This window comes from Pseudopipra pipra, chromosome 14 (assembly GCF_036250125.1).
Source record: "Pseudopipra pipra isolate bDixPip1 chromosome 14, bDixPip1.hap1, whole genome shotgun sequence".
Taxonomy (NCBI): domain Eukaryota; kingdom Metazoa; phylum Chordata; class Aves; order Passeriformes; family Pipridae; genus Pseudopipra; species Pseudopipra pipra.
The window spans coordinates 425,673-435,196 of record NC_087562.1 but is presented as its reverse complement, the minus strand read 5'-3'; positions in this window follow the sequence as shown (position 1 = coordinate 435,196).

The window sequence follows — 9,524 nt, the reverse complement described above, 5'->3', positions numbered from 1 at the left end:
GTCCACCAAACAAACAAGGCAAGAGTAACCTTTTGAAAACTGCAACTTTTCTTTTCTGTGTATCAGATGTCTGCTTTAGTTTTTAAGTAACACTGCAGTGCTCTCTTTCCCTAGATATGTTGTTTCCTCCTATTGTCTTTTAGTTCTGATTTACTAAAATTAATTGTTGTCTTTAGCACAAGCATCAGAGTTAACACATCAACATCCACCTGACATCAAGAAGCAGGGGTAAATATAGATTGTCATTAGCCAAATGCTCCACTTTTAAAATGAAAGTACTGTAAAGTGCATCTGACCTAAAAAGCATGTCCTGCTGGCAGCACAGCTCCCTGGAAGAGATGACAGTCATTTAGCTGGGCTGTGTATCAGCAACTTCCATCCCTTACAAGTGGCTGGGTGTGGACAAAACCTATTCAAAGCAAAACCATCGAGGTTTAAGCACAGCCAGATTAAACAACACCTGAAGTGATACAAGACACAGCCAAATGTGCTGTGCTCTTCTTTCCCTTCAAACATATCCAAGAAGTTTTAGGGGCATAGCAGGCCACACTGCTCTGACCTCTGCAAAGCAGCTATTTTTACCCTCTTCCAAAGCCAAAATACACTTTGCACAGAAGCCCTTGTGTCTTTCCACTGAAAATGGGAAAAAAAAAAGAAAAGGTTGTGCAGATGATTGGCTCAGATGCCACGAGCACAATGTGTTTATACTGTAGTTGCACAAAGCTACACAAGCTGAATATTCCTCACAGAAGCGTCCCCTGCATGTGTTCCTTGGCCTTTGAAACTACTTGGAACTATTTTATTTTGAACTTTCTGCCAGAACACCTGTTTCTTTGTCCTTGTTCTCTTGAAGGTACCAGCAGAAAAGGTCACTTGTACTAATAAATCCATGCCAGTTTAAAAAATTGGTTGTAATTAAACTGTAGAAAAGCACTATCATGAACAGAAAAACACCTAGATGTTTAAAGAACAGCTTTATATGTACAGAAAGTACTGGCAGTTTTCATATATAGGGGGACAGCACAAGGGCTCACACAGCTCAAATACCTAAAACCAAAGCTAAACTTTGTGCACACTGTCTGTCATCTATAAATCAGCACGTTTTCTGCAGATAATTCATAAGAATTTCTATAAGCAGAGGGAAACAATTTCAACATGCCACACAGAGAAAACACGAAGTAACATCAAGGAAAGAATCCAGATCTCCCAGTTCCTAAATTTTACATTCAGTACATCAGGCCTCTTCAGTTTTTCTAAGAACCACAGTTTAACATAAAGATAGTTTAAACTGAGTAAATTCACCTCCCCAAAACTTAATTAAAATTAAATTTCACTGTTTTATACAACGAGGACTAAGAGTAAGAATGAAGGTTCCATACACAAAAGGGAGGGGGAAAAAAAAAGCTGAAATTATTATTTTGCTTTTGTCTGAAAAACAACAGTTTTTTTCAGAAGTCAGATTTATAGCAAAGGAAAATGAAGAATTGTGAAGTTAATAATGGAGCAGAACTAATTTCTGAAACCAGCAAAATCTTTCAAACAGGATTTATTAAGGAGACAAAAGCATGCTACACAGAATGCTATCTCTAATAGGGATTAGAAATAGGAAACCCTCATGTAAATTCTGCTTTTCTAGTTAGTGTTCAATCTGTCTCTGTAGAAATCTGCCAGTTCTATGAGATGTCACCACTAAAGTGAGAAAAGGTATAACGTGTCTTAGGTAAAAGTACTCCTCTGGTGATGTAACACTTGAAAACACCTCATTTCTGATTTAAAACAGTACACCAAAGACACTAGAACCAATAAGAACAGTTTTAATGTTATCTTTTCTTTTTCAATTTTTCAGTGCCCTGCAGTAAAGAATGAAGAATACAATGGTAATTATCAATAGGCAAAAATTCAGGATGTGAAATATTGATAAAGTTTGATATAGCTGTAATTAAACTTCTAATACTCAGAATCAAACAAAAAAATCTCTACTACAAACTAAAAATGTCTTATTTCCCCATGTATTCTCTTCTCCCTCTCTAGAGTGTTTTCTATTCTCTCTCAATGTTTCTGACAAAAACATGAAACAGCTTGGTCATACAATAGGGTAGTTCCACAGACATTTCAAAGAACACTTAAATATTAAGAAGCTGCAAATACAATCTAGCAACAAACACTTTTACAAATATTTATGACCTTTAATCTTTTGCAAATTCTTCTAGTTCTGAAAGTTGGAGTGATACACCAGCTTATTTGAAGGTTTTTATTGGTTGATTATTTGACTTTAAAAGGAAAGGGCAGATTTAGGTCAGATATTCATTTATTATTTCCTTTATTTAAAACTTTATATAAAAAAGTCATCAAAATGGTCCAGAAGAAAAAACTCAGTCAAAGGAAACTCTATTTTGGAATCCAGATCTCTGATAAACCAGCTGCATATGGCAAACCAGCTGTTAGCTGCACACCTAAGTAATTCCCAGCTAGCTGCTCATCCATCAGCTGCACTTCCACTCCAGTTCCACCTGGAAGTCAGGCTTCCTACTCTGGAATCAGTACTATCATCCCAAAGGACTCTGTGCTACATTTGTAGCTAGTAACCAGGTCCTGTTTGCTGCCAAACACCAGCAAAACAAGCCCTGACAGCATAAGCCACATCAGCTCTGTCTCAGGCAGAAACGCTTGCAGCCTCACCGGAGCCCAGCCATCTGAGGAGAACAGCTCAGTGCACTGCAGTCCTTCCTAACAGCAAACAAACAGAACACAGGAGCAGGCAGGGCTTTCCACTGGCCTTCCTCATCCTCTCACTGCTGTAAGAGCTGCCACGGACTCCCAAGTGACCTAAACATTAGAGGTTTATTTCCAATGAGAAACTGTAACTGGGGAAAATATCTATTATGCACGATGCAGTCAGGCCACAGTTCTGCCCAGGAAGAAATAAAATCACTTGTCAATATTTTCCAGAACCACAGAAGACAACCTATAGGCATTATGCCCATTTATTAGGTCCCAAATCCCACTTTATTTCATCGTGAGTTATTCAGGCCAGACCACCGGAATGCAATGACAAGACAATGGGATGAAGACTCTACTTGCAAAATAGGTTGGATGCTTCTTCTCCTAAAGTCCTAATGGAACACAGATTCCTCCAGAGTCACATCATCCTGTATTAGTCGTTCCCTAGAGGAGGAGATGTGCTTTGGGAGGAGGAGGAATGACAACAAACAAAAACACTCGTGCAGGTTATCCTTTATTCCTGCTTTACTAAAAAAAGTACTGAGTAGCATTTTGTAACAGCAGAATTAAAAAAAAAAAAGTAAAAACACTAAAATATTTCTTTTGTTCAAAAAATATCTATGCACAAAACTCAGCTTGTCCACACACTTCTGAAATTTCCAAGAAATGTCAACATTTTGTTCCAATCACATGTGGCAGCAGAAACTCAGCACAGTTTCATTTTCCTGATGGCAAAGTTTGTGGGCATAGTTTGGGAATGGCTGTGGCATAGAGATGGACACTTAAACTCCTAGCATACTTTTTTCTTCTAAGGTTCCAGCAAATTGTAGGAATATTAATTCTCTTAAAATAAAATATAGTCTGTCAAGGACTCTACTCCCCATGGCCAAAGAGATGAGCTGGTAATCTGTACTGTGCAGGTCCTAAAGACAGTGATACACAATACAGAGAGGAAAACTAAGAGGAAAAATTATAAAGCTAAGGCACTTATTTGGGGCTATAAAGAATAACTTTGTTCTCAAAAATTTCATCAAGTCACCAATACTGGAGAAGTATATATGCCTTACAAATGTTAATCTACATACATGTATGTACTTCTGGTAGGAGTTGTTCTCTGCTGGTCATGGTTTATATACGTCACCCACTAGCGATTTAAGCTTTTGAAGTTATGAATAATATTTCTGAAGTCTTAAGGAGCTAATAGTACCTTTGGCCAAAGGATTATTTAATATTTTATAAGGAACATAACACAAATAAAAATAAATAATACCTTTCACATCTTTAATTACTGAAAGCTACAGGGATTCACATGGAATTTTTCAAGGTAATAGAGCACAACTGGTGCTCATAGCTCCATTAGAAACATTTATATGCAAAACAGTCCTTTTTCCAATCATGAATTTCTTTTAAGATTCATTATTGCCCTATAGTACTTTTGTCTGAAAAGAGACTCTGGGGAGATGACACTTCTTTGGTTAGCATTGTTGTAGCTGACAGAATGCATAAAAGGCAAACTGCTTTTTCTCCAGCTTTCAGCCCGAGCCAATCAAATGCAGAAATTCTCAGCCTCTTCTCATCTTGAATTCTGGATTTTGAAATTTACAGAATAATTGTAGCTTTCCAGCACAGAATCATTTTGTCACATAGCCCAATCTAGCTGGCATAAATGCTGCTGGTGCCCTAAATACCATTAATACATCAGCCTGATTAAAAATCATTGCATATTGTTAGCATTAATGCACATTTCATTATGAAGAAATGATCTCTGAAGGCACCCTACACTTACCTTCCTATCAAAAAATAATTTATACCTGGAAATGGGGGGTATTTTCCTCTCTCTTCAGCTGGTATTTCAGGCCCCTCGCTGGATTTCTGAGCCCTACTGTGTTAAACACTTGCACAAAAAGTCAGTCTCTGTACTGAAGAGCTTACAGAATCTTTCATTTCATTTTTAGACAACTGAATAAAGTGACTGGAAAGTACAAGTGAACATCATAATATGCACTGTTTAATCACTGTGAAGTCTTTATAGATATCACAGCAAATGAGAGTTTCAAAATTATGGGCTCGAAAGGAAGAAAGGTGACCTCAAAGGATATTTAGAGCCAGCTTCTTCTAAACACAAGGAAAGGTAAAACAAAAGAGGACTGTTAGAAAGCTTGATAAATAAACTATCAAGACACTTTGCTCATTTGTAGTTCAGAATAAAATCTAACAGCAAGAGAGGCAGAGCCCAGCCAAGCAGCTGGAGAAGCTGGAAAGCTCCTGCCACTGTGTACCCAAGGGGTACCAGGAGAACCACAGAGAGGCTGACTCAGGAACCAGGCAAACACCCTGAGCAGCAGCACTGATGGCAGCTGCACACAACTCCATCAACCTTCAGAGAGGAGGGGGTTTTTCTCAGTTTGGGAGAAGTCTGGAGTTTGGGAAGCCTTTTTGATGGTACTTTCTGGTTTTGCTTCAGTTCAATGCAAGATACTGCAACAAGTTACTAAGGGCAACTGCATTTAACATCACCCAAGAGTTCAATACTTAAAAAACCCTCAAGCATTTATTTCATCAACAGCAGCACTTCGAGCTACACCTATACTGTCTCTTAACCCCTGGGTCATCAGGTCTTTTAAAGCCCCATGAATTGAGAAGCCACCCAGAAAATAAAGGTCTATAAAAGTCAAGACAACATAAGTACCAGAAAAATACTTGATCATATACTGGGAGAGAAGAAAAGCCAGCCTTGAGCAGGCAGTATAACTGGCCCAAGTGTGCAAACAGCACAAACACCTGAGCTGGCACCAGTTCAAGGAACGCAGCCACATGGGGTGCCTCAACCCAGTATGGACAACAGGACACACAAAGAACTGAGTTAACACAGTCCTGGGGGTGAGGCAACAACCTGTGCCTCTCTGCAGGCTCTGCCACCTTCCCAGCAGTCTGGCACATCCCTGCCAGCCCAGCAATGCTGTGCTCCAGCAGTGCTGCACTGCACTGCTCAGCGAGGCACCAGCAGCCAGCCCCGCTCCCCAGGAACTGCAGCCATCTGTTTGCCTCTGCCAGGCCCCACTGAAACCATCTCTGACATCAGCACTGTCTCCATAGCACCTACAAAACTTCAGTGACTTTTTCCAGCATTAAAGCAAACCAGAGCATAAAACTGGACAAATTTAAATGCAAGATGACATTTAATAATTTAATAAACTACTCCAGATGGCAAGAAGTAACTATGTGCAAGTCCATTTTTCATTTCTTCACAGAAATCATGACTTAGCCACTGTGAATCTGTACCAGGAAGGACTGCTTTGCAGTTCTTCCCACCTGCTCTATGTGTTTTCACTGTACCCTTTGCACTGACATCTGGCACCTCAAGCAGCCCTGCATAGTCAACTAAACCAAGGAATTGATGCAACTAATAACTTATGTAGCAGCAGTGATTTGCACAATCTTAAAACTGAGCATGTGTCTGCATCCCCAAAGTACTACACTGTACCACAGAACGCCACACTGCAGCTGACAGCGTCAGAATCTTTACGGGACTACTCGTAGGTAAACTGGTAGAAGGGCAGAAAGAGGATTGAAATGGAATTCACTATCACCTGCTGTTCTCCCAGTCAGCAATCTTACCATTCACATGCCACTGGATCCCTTCCTCTGCCAGAAGTACCTCAACTTTGAGATACATCCTCTGAAAAGAATGGGCAGGTTTTGCCTCTGTTTCTACCTGTTTTCTTAGATTTCACTCTTTGCTGTACCAAAAGGAGTATTTGTTTGCGGCACACATTTATTCCATTTTCTCTGGCCACCAGTCTTCTGTGGGTCTGTTTTTTCTTTAGAATGAAAATACTCATCCATTTGAAGCAGAGTTAAACTATTCAGTACAATGTAACTCCTGTGGACTCTGCCTCCTATGGAGGGTTATCACCCTGCTGCCTCCTCTCAAGCGTTCAGTTAGTTCACTGCAACCCCAGAGCAGCCTCAGTAGTGATCCTACTGCACGCAGCAGCTGCCCTAAAAATGTATCCTGGAAGATCCCTTAACAGCCAGTCTCACAAAATTCTACTCACACAAGAGAAAGGACATTTTGGAAAAGCAGACAAAGTCAGTTTCTAATATCTTAAACCACAGAAGACAATCAAATTGATTGAATACCAAATATTTATTTTGCTAGTATTTCTGTTTTCTAGAGCACATTTGATGCCAAATATTTTATCTTCAAAACTAAAAGCACATTCAGCACTAAAGCAGAAAATATGCTTCCATGTTAGATTTTTTTGAACTGTAGCTTAGACATTCTCACAAGTTCAGTAAACATTAGGATACCAAACTGCTTGACCTTGTTTCAGTACAGGTGCTATGCAGTACATGGAACTATAGAAATTGTAGGTATCTGCATCCGAGACAAATTCCAGAGACAGCACAGTGATGCCTAGCAGCACCACTGCCTGGGGACTCTTTCAAAGAAGGCACTTATGAAAAATGGCCTTTTGATAGATATCGGTGTAGTAAATTTTTTTTTCCTTTTGCCTCATTTAAAATCCTTGCTACACTGCTCTGGGTATGTACCCTTCATTACTAGGTCACTTCTTACCTTCATGCCTGTAATTGGAGAGTAATGATGCCATAATGGGCTCGCAATGTCAGTGAGGTGCGAGCTGAATCAAAATCAGTATATTAGCCTCACCAAATTAAATCTGAATTTGCAGAAGGATATTCAAGGGATACAGATGTAAAACAGAGCTAAGTTATCCCCCCCACCCCAAAAGCGTGACAAAGGAAACTGAGTCTCATCATAAGCACGTCAAATAACTAGCCAGAAAGACCACATGAATCAATATGACCACCCTTTAACAGTTCTGCCAGTATAAGGGATGGCTGATTTAAATAAGTTTCTTTCCAACACAAAACATTCATTTTGTTTGAACTACAACTGTTTTAACATAGGACTCAACACTGCTAAATCCAAGTCAGTAGGAATTGCACCGCTGATTACAGGGATAGAGCATCAAAATGGTTATCCCAGGCTGCAGGTCAGAAAGCAGCACACCTCTAGAAGCAGTTGTGGTACCTCAGAACTCACAACACTACTAACAATTGCTACAGTAAATTTTAATTAAAGCATTTTCCTCTTGTAGTTTCCTCAACACATGACATTTTTGCACTCATAACCTGCAGCTTTCCTTTCCCAAAAGCTAATGCTTTAAATAAACACATCCAGAACTGAGGTAGCAAAACAAAAGCTTTTTTCACTTTCAAGTCCTAGAAAATTATTTGCCTGCACATGCCAGAAAGCTCACCCCTGTCTTACTCTTACTCAGTTTTGGGGTACTGAATTGAGTGGGGGTTGCTGTATAGCTTGTTTCTTTTCTTTTTTAAGTGTTATTACTGCCCTCACAGCATTCTAAGATCGTCATGCCTAGCTACAGAGACCAGATTTTCAACAGATCAGTTCAGTTAGGCACAAAATCAAAACGGACAAATCTTCACAAGAGCTCAGAACAGTCAGTACTAACCTCTTTTGAACATCTGCCCCAATTATAGATGCCAAGTACTTGAAAACCTGGCTCCAAGCTCTTAAAAATCCATTTTCATATGCTCAAAACCCATACTACAGCCAACAAAGGGACTCCTGACACTGGTTTTCTACCAGGGGAGAAGCAAGACAAGAGGTAACCTAGAACAGAGAGTAAATCTACTGAATAAATGCACTTCAAATGACAAAGCTTACTACTACTGCATTTAGTGGCACAGTCCAGTTTTGGGTGTAGCTCCTTTTTTATTTATATATTAGCCTGTCTGAGCCAGAACTGAACACCCTTCCTTTTCCATTCCCTCCCTGGTGTCAGCCTGAGGTGTTGCTAGAGACAGCAGACAAGGGCCAGAACAATGAGCTGGCCGAAAGAAAGTGCAGCTATCCCTCACACCTTTCTCCTCCTGTAACCAAATCAGGTTCAATGTACGGGAATTAACTGAGTTTACAAACCTGGGGGAAAAAGGACAAAACCAGAATATTCATCCAACTGTAAATTTATACAGCTGGGAAAGAGAACATAACCATTTGCTATTTCAGTGGGCTAGAATGTTATCACTTAGCTTTAACACACACTCCAGGAATCACTTCCTAAAGAAACTGTTGTGCAAAATGAGATTGAATTATACATTTTGAAGCTTTCACACCTTTGAACTTTCATATAAAATATGAAATAACAAGGCCAAAATTCTGCCCTCAGCACAATTCTTTGTCCTGAAGATATGAATAAAAGTTGTTCTTTTATTGGAGTTTCTTTGAGGATATTTGAATTTGCAGTACAATAGTTGTTCACACTTCTATGTTAAAATATAAAACTGAAACGACAGTTTTGGCCAATTCATACAGTTATTACACTAGAAAGTCAGTTTCCATTAGTTCCCTGAACTGCCATACAGAAAAAGTAGAATCATCACTTATTTTTTGCTGTGATCAGACCTATATGGAGAAGTCTCCAAGCATTTGTTAAGGAACTCTTGCCTCTAAAACATGTGCATGACATCTAACATAGAAGCGTTTGGCTTTTTACTTCTACCACCTGCCCTGATAATTTAAACATGTTATTTTCTTAACACAAACTATATCTACGGCAGTTTCAAATACAGACTTCTCAAAGAGGCAGTGTTAATTCTAGCTTATCTAAACACAGATAATTCTTATGAGAAAACAAAAACATCAGGGACTTAATGTAAAAACCTTCTAATACCCTAGCGTATAATTACATTATTCATTAGCAAGTGACTTCAAGTGGGTGTAATTTAATGTTTACTTCCTGTCCCTTGAG